This window comes from Ursus maritimus, unplaced genomic scaffold (assembly GCF_017311325.1).
Source record: "Ursus maritimus isolate PB19 unplaced genomic scaffold, ASM1731132v1 scaffold_14, whole genome shotgun sequence".
NCBI lineage: Eukaryota > Metazoa > Chordata > Mammalia > Carnivora > Ursidae > Ursus > Ursus maritimus.
In genome coordinates this window covers 7,177,464-7,195,487 of record NW_024423786.1, presented here as the reverse complement: position 1 = coordinate 7,195,487, position 18,024 = coordinate 7,177,464, and the positions used below count along the sequence as shown (strand labels likewise).

Below are 18,024 nucleotides of genomic sequence, written 5' to 3'. Positions count from 1 at the left end.
TTTTTTATTCTGACCCTTCTGTCACTTCTCTCTTCAAACCCGAGGAGCCGCACCGCGGCGCCTACCGGAGACTGGGGTGCGCCGCGGGAGGTGGGAAAAAGTGTCGGAGCCGGAGGCGCCCCCTCGCGCCCCCTCGCGCCCCCTCCCGGCGTGGGGACGGACCTGGGAGCTCCGAGCTCTAGGAGAGGGCGCCGCAGGCCCACGGGCCTGGGTCTCCGCCTCCCTCCCCCGCTGGCCCCCCTCGGCGCGGCTCCTCCTCTGGAGCCCCGCCTCCTCAGTCCGCTCCCTTGGCGCCCCCGCAGTCGCCCCCGCCGCCGCCGAGCACCAAGCAGCCTGGCTGCCGCGCCCGCCGCACCACCAAACTTTCCCCGGAGCCGGCGCCGGTGAGTCAGAATGGAGCGCGGGCAGGGCGCGGGCAGGGGCCGCAGCGGGGCCGCAGCGGCGGGGCGAGGCTGTGTGCGGGCCGTTGGGGTCTGGGCATCCTTGCGGAGCGGCCGGGACCCCGGGAGCCGGCTGGCGCGGGGTGGGCACGCTTGGGGGCTCCAGGACCCCTGCGGCTTGGGGCGGGTCCCGCAGCGCGGCTCGCTGCAGGGTACCCTCCCTGATCCACCGTTCTGGCGCGGCGCCCTGACGCGCAGACACCTGTGGCTTCCCCGGGGTTCGCCAGGGTGCGCACCGCGAGCATCAGCCTTCAGTCGGAGAGGGCGAGTCCCCAGCTTTTCCAGGGCTGCCCGAGTTTGGTGCTAACCGCAGTCCCAACCCATCTGTTGAGTGCGTTATCTGTGCCAGGCGCTGGGCATCTGTTACCTCTTGGGATTCTCCCTGTGGAGGAGAGGAAACCGGGTATTATTACACCCATTTTACAGAAGAAGAAACTGAGGCTTAGAGAGGGAAAGTTGTGCCCAGGAGGGCAACCAAGTCAAGGAGAGAGTCGGGGTTTTGAGCCCCAGTTGGTCTGACCCAAACCACTTAACTGCACGCCGGCAAGCGTCACCAGGCGCCCAGTATGGGAAGCGTCAAGACCACGGCCAGCGGTCTTCTGCTACTAGGCTGCAAGCCCAGGAGGGACGGACCACCTCCTCATTGTATCTCTCGGAGGATCCTTCGGAAAAATGGGTGGTCGTTACTGCCAGGGAGTGGATTTCGGTGGCCGAAGCGCATTGGGGCTGCTCTTTCAGGGCAAGAGTGAGAGGGGACCAAATTCTGGAAGTTGCTCTAGATTTTTCTGGAGGGAGTCAAGGAAGTTGGGAGCTGGAGCGCAGCAGTCCTTTATGGAAGCTACTTTTTCTCTCTGGGTGATTACCGCTCTCCTACCCCACTCCTCCGTCCCAGAAGAAGACACCCCCGCCGCCCCAATCCCTTAATCTCTTTGAGGTGTCGGCTCAGCCGGCTGCTGGTAGTTCAGAGATGCTCCAGGCAGGGTCGCTGTTCTCCGGCAGGGGGCTCCCACCTCAGACCTGGCACCTGACATGAGGGGACCAGTGTTTGTCTTACTATGTGAGCCTGACTGGAAGGCGCTGGGGTAACTCCTTCCTTGATGGGGGTGGGTCCCTCCTGCTTGTGGCTGGCAGCAGCAAAGGTAGAGAATACTGTCCCTGATGCCTGTACACCACTCTCCTTTTTCTCTGACGGGTGTCCTGCAGGAGGTCTGCTGCTGAGTGAGTTATCATTCCCAGGAATCCCTGACAACCCCATGTAAATATGCCAATATGGTTCAGGGCTGGCTGGACCCTTCTATGAGCCCAAGGCTGTCTGAGGCCTGCCTGGCTCTATCAAGAGATATTTCCCCTGGAGGAGGGAGAGTCTGTGGACTGGGGAAGGAAAGCCTAGTACCATTTTCAAGTGTGATGCAGAATCTTTCCAAGGCAAGAGATGGCCCAGCACCTCCCTGTCCATGATTTCGGAGCTGGGTGGAGACTAGAGCTGCCTGCAAAGGCTCCTGCAGCCCTGAGGAGACTGGGCAGTCCTGGGGTGGGAGTGGTCCCTCCTGGCCCTCAGCTGAGTGTTCAAGGGAGGAAGAACTTGTAGCTGAACCTCCTGCCCCTGGACTCTCTCAGAATTCCTTGTTTGCACTTTCCTTTTCACATTTGAGTTGTGCCTGGCAGAAATGGAGTGGCCTTTCCTTACCAAAGCGGAGGGATAGCAAAGAGAGCAAAAGTGTGGATCCTGGAACTGGCTCAAATCGCAATGCTGTTTATGAGCTCTGTGGCCTTGGGCCAGTTGCTACGCCTCTCTGTTCCTCAGTTTCCTCATTTCTAGAATAGGAGGGTTCATAGCACCTTCCTCACTAGGTAACTGAAAGAATTGTGTTCAAATGCACGAAGTACTTAAATGGGGCATGTAATATGTAAATGTGCTGTTTCAAAGTTAGTTGTCACGATTGTTAGTATTAAGGTCGAACAGGCCCAGCTCTGCCGTCTGCAAAGCTGCCTCACCAGTGCAAGCCTCTTGCTTTCTCATCTGTCAAGTGGGAGACATAAGTGTGTGTCCCGGAAGTCTTAGTGTGGTCCCAAGCTTTAAATAGCCTAAAACACGATGTCTTGGGGCAGATTTATGGAAACTTCTGGCACTCTACAGAGTGCAATCTAATGCAGATGCTGAGCATTACCACAGTTATCACTGATGGTGAACCTCATTCCTTTACACAGTAGCTTGAACTTCATACTTTGGCTTGGTTCCATGGGCCATGGGTTTGGGACAGTTTTCTGACTTCTCTATAGGTAAGGAAAGGGTTCTTCCTATCTTTTAGCCAGGCTCTCTCTTCTTGATCATTTCTCAAGTCCAATCATGGGCCTCTTTGTGGTTGTGGGATGGCAGAGGGTAGGTTTGAAACTCATTTCATAAGGTGTCCTGTCCTCACCAAGGCAAGGTTCTCAACAGAACATACCACTTGAACTGCCTTTCAGATTGTCTTACTGACTTGGGATATTTTGTGCATCTTCCATATGAGTGGACACATCCAGAGCTCTGAAAATTTTGTCCCTTGAAGCAGAATGGTGAGGTTAAAAAAAAAAAAAAGAAAGAAAGAAAGAAAAGGAAAGCTCAGGGTTAGAACCCCAGCCAGCCCTTTGAGATGAGTGACCTTGGGCATTAGTCTTTTCATCTGCAAAATGGCCACTAATCATATTTCCCAGTATCTGGTTCTCAGGAATAATGTCAAGATTGAAAAGCAGAGAAAAGAAGGAAAAAAGCAGGTAGTATAAATGGCAAAGAATTGCATGCAATTGTAAGTAATTCTCATTAGCATTCAGTCCAAGCATTAGCTGTAATTGCTCCTGATCCAAGACGTTTTATCTGAAAGATGTACCTGGCAGAGGATCGTTCAAGCCCCAGTCACCTGCTGCCCTCCCTTTCACAGTGACGCTGAGCATTTCTGAATCTCTGGATGTAATTATAATAAAGCTCCCGTATCTTATTTATAAGTGACTCACTTCTGCCATTAATGGTGGCAGAGGACTCAGGCACACACTCGTTGGGAACAATGCTGCTGATGCTGTGGGAGGGGGGGCCAGGATGCCTCTTCTCTTTTATGCATTCATCTTCCCTGCTGTAATTCTCCAGTGATAATGCACGAGGATCACATGGGCCGGGATCGAAGCTGACAGCTCTCAATTTGTGTAGCAGCTTGCATGGCAAAGCCCATTGAAATTTGCCTCTGCCAGCAGAATGGATGTTAGAAATCACTACATCACAACAGAGAGAATGAAGTAGAGGAGGTTGAGGAAGGCACCTCCAGGGAGTGGTTAAAAGCATAGACTCTGGTGTTCAATAGGCCTGATTTTGAATCTTGCTTCTGCCGGCTCATTAGTTGTGGTGTGACTTTTGGCCATCTTCCCAGCTGGACTATCAGTTTTGATTGAGCAGGGTCCATGTCTTCTTATTCACCACGGTATTCATCGCTCCTAGGGCATGGAAGGGGTTCATGAATGTCCAATGAATAAAGCAATGGATATATGAATGACAAGCTGCATGATCGAGCCTCAGCTTTCTCATCTTTAAATGGGGTTAATATAGCACCCACCTTGCTGCAAGTACTGAATGAGGAAATGCTACACACAGAATAAGCACCCAGCAATGCCCTTGATGACAAATTGGTGAGCAGAGTCTGTGGAGCGAGAACATTTTCACCACCCTCAGACCAACAAGAGGCAGTAATACTGGTCATAAGAATCCCTATATTTATACAGCGTTCTACAAAGTGCTTTCATATCCATTGACCCCTAACAACTAGACAAAATGGCTATTTCTGTTTTACAGGCGAGGAAACAGGTTCAGAGGGGTTGGTGGAATGTCCAGAGTCACACATTTAGAAGCGGCAGGAAGTAGAATATAAGCCAGTTTGCTCTTATCTGCTTCCTAATACTGAGCTCTCTGTTGCCTCACTGGGGTCCAGAAGGTGCAGTATTTAATCTTCCATGAACATGGTATCTCTCTTCATTATGTAAGATATCTTTAACTTCTCATGGTATAGTTTCCCAATTTTCCCTTAGTGGTCTTGCACATCTTTTGTTAGAGATATTCCTAGTCATTTGATATTTCACATGCTGTTATAAACTACACACACACACACACACACACACATTCTTTTTAAGTTAATGTTTTGTTGGTTACATTTTGGAAAAATATGTTTGCATTTTGTATATTGATTTTGTATATAGAAATCTTGCTAAGCTCTCTTACTAATTAAAAAAGTGTATTTGTAGATTCTTTTGAAAACAACGTGTATAGAATTGTAGGAGGTGCAAATAAGTTTTTCTTCCTTTCCAATCCTTTCAGGTTTTTTTTCTTTTTTTCTTTTTTTTCTTTTTTCCTTGCCTTATAGCCCTAAGACTTTGAGACAGGAATGAATTAAAAAGGGGAGAGTGGGCATCTTGCCTTTTGTAGTTCTTACGGAGGAGCTGTCCACATTTGACAATTAGGTATGTTTAGTCTAGGGTTTTGGTACATAATTTTTATCAGATTAAAGAAGTTCCTTTCTAATCCTAGTTTTCCACTTACTCTTTTTCTTTCTTTTCTCCCCCTCCTCTTCCTCCTTCTTCTTTTTTGGTTATAAATGGACAGATTTTTTTTCTGCTTCTGCTCAGATAGTCACATGATTTTTCTCTTTCAATCTGTTAACATGATGAACCACACTGACTTTTACATTTCTGGAATCAAACCAACTTGGGTCATCCTGTAGTATCTTTATTGCTGGGTTATTTCTGCTCACTTTTTTTGTTGAAGATTTTCACATTATGTTTTCATGAGTGAGATCTGCTGGTGATGTTTCTTTCTGGTGCTTACTTGTCAGGCTTTGGTGTCAAGGTTATGCTGGCCTCATGAAATGAGGCGGGCAGTGTTCCCACTTCTTCAGTTCTCTAGAAGAGATTGTGCAAGCTGGGTGTTGTTTTTGTGGAGTATTTGGTGAACTCACCAGTGAGGACCCAGAGGATGGAAGCTGAAGAAAAGGGTGGGGAGGACAGCTGGTTTCAGCTCTGTCCAAAGTGGAACTTCCTAATGGCGAGAGGTTCAGGCTGCCTCAGGTAGGGGTTCAGGGACCGTGAGCCCCAGCTGTCCTGAGTGCTGCAGGGAGAGCCCAGCCTTGGACACTGGGTAGGGTTTTTGCAACCAGGGATCCTGGATGAAGAGAGCTCAGCCCAGGGTGAGAATCTGATGCCTTTGAGCTCCACTTGAGTGCTGTCCCGCTTCTAAAATCACCACGGCCGCAGACAGTGTGCTCACCGTGAACTATTAGTCCCTGGTGCCAACAGATGGAGGGACCTGCCTCCCTGGACCATTTGTCTTCTGGTTGGTAGGAGAGGCTTTCCCTCTCTGTGATATCAGTTTGCCTGGGATCTCCTGATTGGGACCTGGGACCACACCCCTCTTGCTGACTCCCGCCTCCCCCTATCCCACTGGGGTAGCTAGATTTGGGCAAACTTCTCAGCCCAATCTTCCCTCCAACTTCTTTTACCAAAGCACCAAGGCACTGTGCTAATTTGGATCATCTCTTTTAATCCCCAGAACAATGCTATGAGGTAGTGACTATAATCCCCATTATTCACATTAGGAAAACAAGGTTTGGGATCGTCATTATCTCAATGGTTTCCTGTTTCACACTAAATTATCCTTCTCTAAACTATTTGAGTTTGGGTGTAAGATAAAGGTGCATTTTAATTTGCTTTTCACATCTTTAACCAGCTGCCCTCATCCTGTTTACAGCAGCTTTCTTCCCTTCCTCACCTGTATGCCATGTGTATCAGACACTCTGTGTGGTCAGAAGCAGACAGCAGCTTTGCACAACTCCAGGGGAATACTAGTCACATGGTCTCCAATCTTGGGCATCAGGGTGTATGACCTGGAAACCCTGTCATTACTAGCAAGTCTCTTTCCAGGCTGTCTGTCCTGGTGTTGAACTTTTTGCCGATTCTAGCCACTGACCAGCTGACAGCATCATGGCGGGAAACAGAGAGCAGATGCCAGCTGGGCATAGGAGAGTGGTAGGGACCATGCCACGATGCTCTGATGATTATCTATGTACTGTATGTTTTAAGAGCTGGCAAAGATGTCTGCTTCGTCTTCTTTTTCTTTTGTTTTCTCTCTTCTAAACTTTTCTAGGCAATTTTTGCTCTGCTTATTCTTTCTGAGAACTTTGTTTATTTTCTAGCTGGCTTTTCTCTGTTCCTGGAGAAAATCATCATTAAACAAATCCATCCTGCTGTCCCTCACCCTGACCTATGTGAAACACAGTCGATCGCCAGTCCGCACGTGTGGTCTGGAACCTCTGCCGGTGTGACTGTTGATCGTGGGCTGAGGATGGAAGCCTCACTTTCTTTCCTCTGTCCTTGGCACCTACCTGTTTGAGTAGTGGGTCCACCCTGATGGGCCTAACATGGGCCTCAAGTGGATCTAATCCCAGCCTCCCTGGGGAAGGATGGTCTAGCTTTTCAAAATGCCTCCCTTGAACTCCCCAGAACAAATTGGGGGGGGGGGACCATGAATTCTGCATTTAAATCAGATCATTACAATCTCTTGAAAACAAGTTCCTGTGAGACAGAAAGAGAGAAAATGTTGTATAGATACATTTAGTCGGATAAGTGACACTTGTAAATTCAGTTTATGGTCAGAACAGAGATTCCAGGTCCAGATGACATAGGTTTGGATTCTGGCCCCACCGCTTGCTAGACTATGTCCAGGACAAGTCATCCCACCTATCTTTCCTTTGATCCCCTCAAGTATAAAGTGGGGTTAGTGACTGTATTAACTTACAGCGTCACTGTGAGTAATAAGTAAGTCATGAAGTTCAAAAGAATTAATATTTGAAAAGGACTTAACACAGAGTCTGGCAACTCATAAACATTTATAAAATAAACCAATTAGTAAGTAAATATATTATGGGTTTCTTCTCCCCTAAGAAATTGGGAGTCATTTTGTCATGTTCCAAAACAAACCTTGCTGGGTTTTAAAAGTTGAAATGGTATCAACCCTGTGCATCCATTTCTGACCCTCCTGTGTGATTAGTGTTTTCGGCATGAAGATATTGTCTCAGATTACACCGGAAGCTTCTTGAGGGCATGCTGTGTGCCACTTAGCTGAACTGCCCCAAGATCAGATTCTTTTACGAGGTTCTAGAACCCAGAGGTCGTGGGTTTGGTAGCAGTAGTTGGGGTTTCACATCCTGATGCCATCCATCAATAGTTACCTCTTTGGCCTCAGAGGAAGCCTTGTAAAGCCTTGTAACCTCCCTGGCCTCAGTTTCCATATCTATAAAAGGGGAATAATAAGAATAAGAATTCTCACAGCATTATGGAGAGCCTCTTCTCCCAAGCTTGCGGTGACTGATCTTCTCACCACTGAGGACTCACATATCCCCTCCTTGGAGAGGCCTTCCCCAACCACTCTGTTTTGACCACTTCCCCCCCACACACCCCAGTCTGGTTCCTCTCCATTGATTTTCTTCATAGCCCCCATCAGACTTCCAGCCCCCGAGGTGCAGGGACGTCATCTGCCTGGTTTACTGCTATGCCCGGAGTGACTCCATTAGTTAGCCCTGGGCACCTAGTGGGTGTGCACTAAAAACTTATTGGATGAAAAAGTAAGATCACAGCTAGAGCCTTAAAAGACAAGGGCACGCCCTGATCACACGGAGGGGAACAGACAGCACCGAGATGGCAAAGTACCTGGTACTTTGTAGTACTCACACACCCAAAAATGCTTTTAGGCATTTCAAAAGTGGTAAGAAACACTGAACAAAGATGGGTTCTTTTTCACGGTTGTATCAAGAACGCAATCAATATTTGTCCATTATTGATTGATCGATTCTCCCAGCACCCAACACCAGGCTTGACTGAGGCCCCGAGGAGCTCCATTAACAAGTTGGGAACAGAGGGCAGGGTGTCTCCCTCTCGTCTCTCCGGTTGGGGATGCAAGGGTCCGATACATAGCACTCCTTTGCCTGGCTTGAGTTCTGGCCCGACTGAGAGTTCTGCCCAGCTGGGCAGCTGGGGAACAACGTGTCACTGTCAGCACTGGTTGCAGTAACCCTGGAGGGTTAAGGCTGAAGGCCAGATCCGGACGGTGTCCCCGCCTGCCTGGTGCAGGCAGTGCTGGGCCCCACAGGCATGCAGCCCCTCCTCCTTCCTGGTAGAGAGCACAGTCAGATACATGCTCCCTGCAGGCAGGCTGGCTTCTAGGGGAAGCAGAGAAGGGCGTGAGTAACACTTGCCTGTTTCATCTCTGCAACTCACTCATAAACGTGTGGCATGCAGCACAGACCCAGGGGATGAACAAAGGAGGAGGTGGGGAGAGGCCAGGGGTATGAAGCTAGTGAAGCTCCCATTACCTGGAAGGAAACGTGTGGAAGGAAACAGGACAAGATGCCTCCAGAGAGGTAGGGTGAGCCGGAGGCCTCTGATGCTGGCTCATTATATATACCAGCGGACTCTGAAAGGAGGAGAGTTGTGAGCCTTCTGAGCCTTCCCATCCAGCAATGAAGGAAAAGAACTGCCATCTGTAGAGCAAGCATGCCAGGCCAGGACTTTCCATTCGTTAAGTTACCAGTTCCTGCAACAGTCCCGTGTGATAAGAATGGGTGTGCCCATTTTATAGATAAGAAAACTGAGGTCTGAGATGTTGACTAACTTATGTTAGTGTGAAACTGGGGAGACCAGTAAGGAGGCTATTGCAGTCGCCCAGATGAGAGAGGATGGTCACTTAGACCAGGAGGTGGTGGCAGCAGAGAGGGGGGAGAAGGGGACACACTGACACTGTTTTGGAGCAGATGCATTAGGACAGGGTGTGGTGAGCCCGGCTGGGGCATTACTTGAGGACAGTGTTAAAGCAGTGCCGTCGGGTAACTCATGGGTTTTTCTGCTTGTTTCTCGCATTTTGGGTAGAATAGACATGATCCTCCTGGGCAGAGATTATTTGAAGAATTAAGAATTCCACAGGCACCACATCTGCACATCTCAGCGGAACTGAAACTGATGATCACTCAGTCTTAATTGAAAGTGCTAGCTGGAGCATGCTGGGAGAGAATGAATGAAAACACACGGGGGTGAGGTTGGGGCCAAGGGAAAAGACGCTTGGGTCTGTGAGAGGTCTTGTAAAGAACGGGGTCCTGCCCACCCCCTCCCCCATTTCCTCCCTCCCTCAGTATTGACCACTGCTGCACCCACTGCCCTGTCCTATTCCCCGGAGCCCAGCCCCCTCTGCAGCCCCCCTATTCCAGCCTGGGCTCAGGCCTTCGCTCCCTCCCCAGGACCCCCTACAGCACCCTGATGCCCCTCCCCCCCCTCCATCGAGGGCTCTTTGCCAGGAGCAAATCTGATCATGTCAATCCCCTGCTCAAAATCCAATGACATCCTCTATAGCCATTAAATAGAATGAAGACTGAGTACCACAACTTGGAAAGATGTCCATGGTAAACGTGTCATTAAGTGAAAAGAGGATGTGGCAGGATAGCTCTGACGGTGTAGGATGGCACTGTGTAGTGGTCAAAAGCATGGGCTCTGGGGCCATACTGAGTTTGAACCCCAGCTCCGCCCCTTGGTAGCTGTGTGGCCAGGAGCAAGTTCTTAATGTCTCTGTGCCTCAGACTTCTCAGTGGAACAATGGGAACGACAGCAGTGCTCACTCCCAAAGGGTTGAGAGGGCTAAAGGAGGGCTTAGCCCAGTGCTTGGCTCCTAGCCGCACTCCATAAATGCAGGTCATTATCATGACCATAATTGTATATGTTCACATACATTTATATGTACCTCTCTCTCTTTTCATCTCATTCTTCAGAACTCGGATTAGAAGTCTCCTCTTCCAGGAAGTCTTCCCTAAACACCTCCCCCCTCCTCCCCCTGCTTAAAGGCTGGGCTAGTACTCTTTTCTGGACTCACACCACCCCCTGCTCTTACATCTACCACACATATTACTCCTTATTGTAACTGTCTGTCTTCGCATGGCTGTAAGCAGCCTGAGAACACAGGCTGTGGCTGGCTCACCCATTAGGTCCCTGGTACCTATCACAGTGTGGGGGGGCATAGTAAGCCCTCAAAAAATACTTGTCGAATGAATGAATGGGTGAATGAATGAATGTGAGCAGGGCTTTGAAACAGAAGGTTTCAATGGGTAGAGGTGTAGAGGAAGAACATTTCAGGCAGAGGCAAGAGGGTGAGCAAAGGCACACAGGTGGGAAGGAAGGTGCACTCTTCGGAAAGGGTAAGTAGGCTGGTCGGGCCACATCGCAGAGTGTGATCACGGAGTGACAGAAAGACTTAAGGTTGGAAGGTAGGTAGGGAGCACAAGAAATGTCCTGTGTAAACAAAAGGAAAGTAGATGTAAAGAGGGAGGGCACGGGGAAGGAGGAGATCTGTGGGGGGTGTCGTGCCCTTTTGTCATTCATCTGCTGATCCCCCAGCCTGGCTCAGGGGCTGCTGTGACGCTGTGGCCACAGCATAACGTGAAATAAATCCCTGCCTTCCCTGTCTCTTTCCACCTCCAGACTACAAACGTCACAAGAGATGGAAATGTACGTCTTCTCTTTTTTCTAAACCTTTTCTTGCCAACAAAGAGCAACTCTTTCTTCCTCCATCCCTGCTTTCCTCTGCCACATAGGGCTACAGACATGGATTGTGCTGTGCATTCTGATACCTGGATCCTAGTATAAATCACTCTAGTTTTTGTGGGAGTAGAGGATTTATAGCTTCTCTACTTTATCAAACCATCCATGTGACTCCACTTCGTTTCTGGAGTCCTTTTATCAAGCCAGCAACAGAAACAGACTGGCAGTTCAGTCCTGGGTCAGAGGCAGACATCAGTCTTTTGACCAGAGTTCCTGCAAAAGAGAAAGTCCTCACTGAAGTTCTTGGGGCTGAATGGAGTCTTTGCCAAACCCAAACAGGCAGTGCTGCCTGGGTTCAGCGGCAGAGGTGTGGGAAGGTAAAGCAGGAGTTGGGGTCTGTTTGTGGGGATCGTGCCCCTACTCTGTGCTGGGGACGCTGCAGTGGACAGACAGACGCACCCATTGCCTTTACAGTTTAGCCAAGCTGGCATTTGAACTGAGATCCTTTTTCCTTAGTGCCATGAAGCCCCTAAAGGTAACTGCCCAGAACGTTTTAGAAATTGCTCAGCGTAAGGCAATCCGAACTCTTAGCTTGGTATCTCAGATTACATTCCTCCATTCATTTCATCCTCTATAAATACAAAAAGTGGATCTTTCTAGGTGTAAATTCCAGGCTGGGTAGCAGGAGTCAGTCACAACACCAGACCCTGGGTTTCCTGTGTGGAGAGCTCACCGATACCAAGAGATTTCACTGTTTCCTTTCTGTTACAAGGAGGAAAAGCAGGCAGTCAAGTAGGGAATAAAAACTCAATGGAACATTTGGCTCTGCAGATTGAAGTGGGGAGCTTGAGTGAGGGACAGGGATTTGGCCGCCCAAGGCTTGGACACCCAGGTTGTTCCGTCAGTGCTGAATTCCCTAATGGCGAGCTCACCGTGCCAGTTCTGAACACCCCGGGCTCTCTGCGTCCTTAGTCGCTAGGGGAAACCAAGCGTTTTCCTGGTGAATGCATCTTACCCCCTTTCATCCCAGACACAGAGCTCTGTGTGTATCTGTGCACTAAATGTTACTTTGTAAGTACCGTGGGGCGGGCGGGGGGGGCGTGAATCTCAGCTTCATGCTTGTTACTTTACTGTATTGCCCTCACAAGTCTTATTGGCATCACCTAACACAAGGCACCGGTAGTCATGGTGCGCACTGAGCATCTGCTATGTGTCTGACATCGTGCTGAGCACTTAATATTTGTCCCCTCATCTGGCCCTCTAAATAGCTCGTGAGGTCAGGACTGTTGTCCCTGTTTTAACGATCACACAGCCAGAAAGTAGAGAAGCCAGGATTCATAGCCAGATCTGGCTCCCAGCCCCTGTTCTTTACCACATTCTTTAGGGGAAGTTAGAGCTACAAGGGTCTCTCCTTCAGAGGAGGAATAGGGGCCTGGCAGAAGGAGGGGGACTGGCCCAGGGTCACACCTCCTATGATGGCAGAGCTGGCTCTAGAACCCAGGTCTCGTGACCTCTGTGGCCGCCACCACTGGCTTTGGGCAGACTGTTCTCTTTCTGAGACTTCCCACATCAAACCTAAACTCCAGGCCAGAGTTCTGTCCGTGGGCTCTTTGCACACTGGCCCCATCTATGCTTGACAACTCACCCTTCCCCAGATGCTCCTCGTGGCTCCTTGTCACCATGACTTTGCTGCCACCATACCTCCCACTTTCCCTGCCCACTCAAGCCCTAAGTTCCCACTGAACTGTACACTTCAAACAAGTGAGTTTTATTCTGGGAATTTTTTATTATGATAAAATATACAGAGTAAAGTGAGGGAATCCTATGGTTTGTAGATTGTATCTCAGTGCCACTATTTAAATAAAGAAAGAAAGGAAAGGAGTCAGGGGAATGCTTGTTCTGAGTTCTCCCTTCCGTGGTGCCTCTTCCAGGAAGCCTTCCCTGTTTCCAGGCTGTTTGGGGTTACAGTGACCCTGGGGTGTATGGTCTGCATATAGTGGGATGTGAGAAAGATGAAAAGCAGTGTCACCATTGTCAGGGGACAGTGCCAGGCCCCATGGGGAATGGGAGGGTCATTCGGATCCACTGGAAATTCACGAGCCTGTCCTGCCCCTGCAGCAGTGTCCTCTGCTCCCCTCTCTAGAACAGGGACAGCGAGGGGCCTCAGTGACCTACCTGCTCCTCTGCTTTGGCTATTCCTGCTGATGCCAACTGAGCCTCCTTTTTGCTCTGCTGCACCTTTCATTCATTCAGCAAACATTTCTTGAGCGTCTACTGTGTGCCAGGCCCTGCTCTCAGCACTTGGGTTATGCAGCAGAACAAAGCCAACAAAGGTGCCTGTCCAGGTGGAGCCTATATACTCCTTTGGATTCTGCTGGCCCATGACGTCTGTTGTGTCATCGTTTCTGTGACCTCATGGCTTTTGATGTTTGTCCCTGATTTCTACCAACTGCAGCTGCTCTGTATGTTTCACATTCTGCATTTCAAGAGGCAGACTTATAGTTCGGTTAGTCAGTATCTGGTTGCCCAGAGACTTTGCCCCCAGCCACCCCATAGATAACCCATGAATACTGTTGAGGACTGTTCTGGGTGCTAACATACAGGGATGAACGAGATGAAAGGTGCTGCCTTCTTAGCGCTTATGCTCTAGTTGGGGGACAGACAGGAAATAAATCAAGCAGTGAATATAAAATGCAGTAAGTGATAAGCAGGGTGAGAGAATGAGGGCTGTCCATTCACATAGGCAGGGTGGCATTTGAATCAAGTCAAGGGGGAACGGAAGCGTGCTTATATCTGAGGGAAAAGCCTTCTGGGCAGAGGAAACAGGAAGGCCCTGGGCTGGAGGTGGTTTGGAATGTTCTAGAAAGAGGGAGGAGACCTGAGTAGTTAGAGCAGAGTGTGCAGGGGATTGAGTCAGAGTCACGGGGCCAGGCATGGGAGGCCTCGATGGCCGTTGTGAGGACGTGGCTTTTGTTCAGAAGACACTGGGAACCTCCAATGGCATGATCAAATGCATGATAAAAAGCATCACCCTGGCTACTGTGTGGGCGATACACTGAAAGAAGAGAAGAGTGGTGGCAGAATGACTCCAGGGAGGGTAATGCCGTCATTCAAGCAAGGGGCGGTGGTGGCCTAGACCAGGGTATAGTGTGGACATGATAAGACGTGATGAGCTCTCAGGTCTATTTTGAAGAACTGAGCATGATGGATGTCCCTCTGACGTACTTTCCCCCAGTTGCCCAGGCGGACGCAAAGGCTGCCTCCTGTCTGCTCCTGAGGGACTTACCTTGGGTGCCACGGATGAGTTTCCTGATCTGGAACAGGAGGATAATAATCATGCCTCCCTCTTGGGGTCATTGTGAGCATGCAGGGCCCTAGCAGGGCTCCTGGTGCAAAGTGGGTGCCCAGTAAATGAGGGCCATTATTGTTAGGAACATGGGAGGTACGGCAGCATGCAAGGGACGCCTCTGGCTTGGACTTTTCCTGGTGGATTTTGGGCAGCCCTGGCTCTGTTCTGGCCAGAACCCTGGGATTGGGATGTTTCCAATTGGAAATGGAGGGCAGACCCCTTTACTGAAATCCAAATAAGAGCCTGGGGCTTATTTCAGTCCTCACAACCCCTTGGAGCAATGGAACTCACCGACCCCATTCTAGAGTCTCAGAGAGGTGAAGGGATTCACCCAGGGGCCTGTGGCAAGTGGTAGACTTCAGGCCTGAACCACTGACCCGTGGCCAAGAGGCAGAGTGGTATAGTGATTAGAGGCCTGGGCTTGGGGCCTACAGAAGTCTAAGTTTGAATCCTGGCTCTGCTCGGCGTGATCCTGAACATGTCCCTCTCTGTGCCTCGGTTTCCTTAGCTGTAAAATAGGCCAATACCGGGTTCCTTGCTTGGCTGCGGTGAGGTGTAGGGGAAGGGCTGGATGTCAAGTCTTAGATGGGACCCGCGCCGAGTAGGCACTCAACAGCTAAGACCTCTCCTCTGTCCCCCCTAGGCCTATGTCTCTGTGGTTCCTGCCAGCATTTTGAAGTAGATGCCTCATTTCCAGACGCTGTCATGGAAACCAAGAGATGGGGGAGTAGGAGAGGCCTAGCAGAGGTCCAGGGGGAGGGGACATCATTCCCTTGCTCACCCTCTAGCCCACCTCAGCCAGCTCATTATAGCAGTGATGGCTCAGAGGAACAAAGTGGGGGCGGGAAGCCAGGCTGTGATGGAGGAGACAAAGGCTAGCTGGGCTCAACTGGAGGCTTTGTTCCTGTAGGGAGTGTGGGACACAGGGCACCACCTGTGGGGCCCACTCCCAGCCACCTCCCAGGCCCCCCAAGACTTAGGCAGGCCGAAGCCGGGATATGACTCATTCTGGAATTCCTTATCCACCTGCTGTTCTTTCCACCCCCTTCAAGAGGCAGTACATTCATTGTCTTGCCCTTTGAAACAACCTCCCTACCACATCTCTGTCAAGTCAAAGCCGACAGCCCTTCTGTTTCTGTGAACTAATATCAAAAATGAGTTGCTCACTGTCTTGCAGCAAGAACAGCTCTGTTTGGAGACCTAATCCCTCTATCCAGGTGCCCTTTAATAATCAGATCCCTTTTGACACCTTGTCTCAAGGAAAGGATCCCCTTCCCCCTTCTCCATACCCCAGCCCTCTGGAACTCCATCCCACAGTGCCTACTGCCTCCCCCTCCCCCAGCATGTGGACACTGTTAGGCCTCCCCTCCCCTATTTAGAATGCACACTTCAGGCCCTGCAGCTTTGGAGGAACTCAGCAGAAGGACCCCAGGGCTTGGAGTCACACAAAGCTTGGAATCGCCACTTGGCACACCGTATGACAAGTCAGTGGCCCCCGGGGAGTCCCAGTTTTCTTATCTGCTCAAGGGGGTCCCTAGCTGGATCTGCCTCACAGGACTCAATGAGTTAATCCAGCTGAAGCAACTGCAAACTGCACTATCAGTATTATCACTTCACACCTTTCTTTAAACTCAGGAGCAGGGAAGGAAGCAGAAAAAAACAAAAACAAAAAAGCAAGCCCAAAACACACTTTGTTTATAAAATTAAGTGTTTTCTCTTTAAGATGGCAAGAATTTGCTAAACTCTTTCCTTGGAGGAGATGTTACCAGCTTTGGATCAGTGTGCCAGACGTTTATCGCGTGCCTGTGTGCCAGGCTCCATGCTAGGCTCTGAGGAGACAAAGGGGGACAAGGCATGATCCATGCTTTTGAACTTGCAGTATGGTGGGGAGGGCCGACCCATATGCAGTCAGTCTCCACGTAATAAGATATGTGTTAGGTCTAGATGGACACAAGGCTTACGGCTGCACTGTAAGGGTTAGGGGTTAGGCGGGAGTACTTAGCTCAGCCTAAGGGTGTGCCTGCCTAGTTTTCAAAGATGAGTAGGATGTAATTCAGCAAAATGAGGTAAAATGAGCTAACAGGCAGAAGTTATGGTCTCAGCAAAACAATACAGCATTCCAACAAATAGCATGGTGTGTGCAGGAAACCGTAGGGAGTTAGGTTTTGCCAGAGCAGAAGATAAAGTTTATGGGGGGGGGGGGAGCGCCTGGGTGGCTCAGTCAGTTAAGTGCCTGCCTTCGGCTCAGGTCATGATCTCAGGGTCCTGGGATCGAGCCCCACATCAGGCTCCCTGCTCAGCAGGGATCCTGCTTCTCCCTCTCCCTCTGCCTCTCCCCCTGCTTATGCTTTCTCTCTCTCTCTCTCTCTCTCTCTCTCTCTGTCAAATAAATAAAATCTTTAGAAGAAAAAAAAAAGATACAGCTTATGTGCAGGGGGTGGTAGGAGATGGACATGCCTAGAGAGAGAAGCAGGATCATTGCCTCCCGTGATTTAACCTGGAATCTTCTCATCCCAATGAGTGAAAGATTCAGGGTCTCCAGGAGACCCAGTGGGCAGGTGGAAGGGTTTGCATTGCCCATTTATTCTCAGGAAACTTGCCCTTCGTGGAGTGGTCCTAGGACCAGCAGCAACAACATAACTTGGGAGCTTGTTAGAAATGCAGAGCCTCAGGCCCCGCCCCAGACCTGCAGAATCAGAATCTGCATTTGAACAGGATGACATGTAGGCACCTTCCAGAATGAGGTGAGGCAGGGCCAGAAGGCATCCGGGCATCTCCTGTTCTCCCTCCAGCTCCCTGGCAAAGGTGGGCGTATTGCTCTTCAAGCAGTGCGGGACCCCCGAGTAGTCATGTGTCATTGGTCTTAGATGAGGACTAGGAGGGCATTGCCCCTATTTGAGGACTGTCCTCCAGGGGGACATGTCTGAATCCCTTTTGCCACCTCCCTGTGGTCTCTTGCCTGGTCTCAAGCAGGATCGAGTGGGATGTATGAATACAACTTTCTTACTCATTTGTTAAGGAGAAAGCTTTTCTCTGTTCCTTATTAATAAGAGCCTCCAAAATAAAAGATATGTGGACAGGAGATGCAGCAGGTGCTGCTTACTTGGCTCCTTCCATGAGATGGTTTATCTTCGGGGCAGGGTACCTTGTGCATATCAATTTTATAGCCCCTTTTTTCATCCATGTGTTCTCTTGAGAAAGGAACAAAGACTACAAAGACTCCCACATCTCCCAGGACCTTGAAAATCAGGCCAAGTGATTTGGACTTTTACCGGGGCACTAGAGAGACATCGAGGAGTTCCAAGGAAGGGAGTGACAAAATGCTGCTGATTGAAAGACGATGCTGCCAGCAGTGAGGAATTGGCAAGAAGGGTCTGGAGACGTCAGTGCAGAGGCTGATGTCAGGGTCCAAGTGACAAAAGATCAGGCCTGGGTCTGGCCAGTGGCTCTGTTTGGTGACACTGCACCAGCCCTCAGAGGCTATACTTTGTCCTGCTAAGTGGGTAATGTCGCAAGAATTCTGAGTTCATAACCTATCTAATCTGCTGGAGACAGAAGCAGCTGCTAAGTTTGAAGGAGTCACTTAGAACTAGCTGAGAATAAAATCTGGAACCCTCTGTGTGTGATATGTATCCAGTGAGGTCA

At 49.9% G+C, this 18,024-nt stretch overlaps 1 protein-coding gene across 2 annotated transcripts in view; it reads left to right on the top strand.

Moving 5' to 3' along the window:
* The window catches only part of HRH1 (histamine receptor H1), a 93,146-nt gene that overhangs the window by 14,962 nt on the left and 60,160 nt on the right, over positions 1-18,024 (top strand). The window contains exon 1 of one of the 2 annotated variants that reach the window (XM_040628448.1): positions 321-383. The exons of the other annotated variant lie outside the window; for it this stretch is intronic. The gene's annotated coding sequence lies outside the window, so the exon portion shown is untranslated. Of the gene's footprint in view, positions 1-320; positions 384-18,024 lie in introns of those variants that run through there. 2 annotated transcript variants of the gene reach the window in all.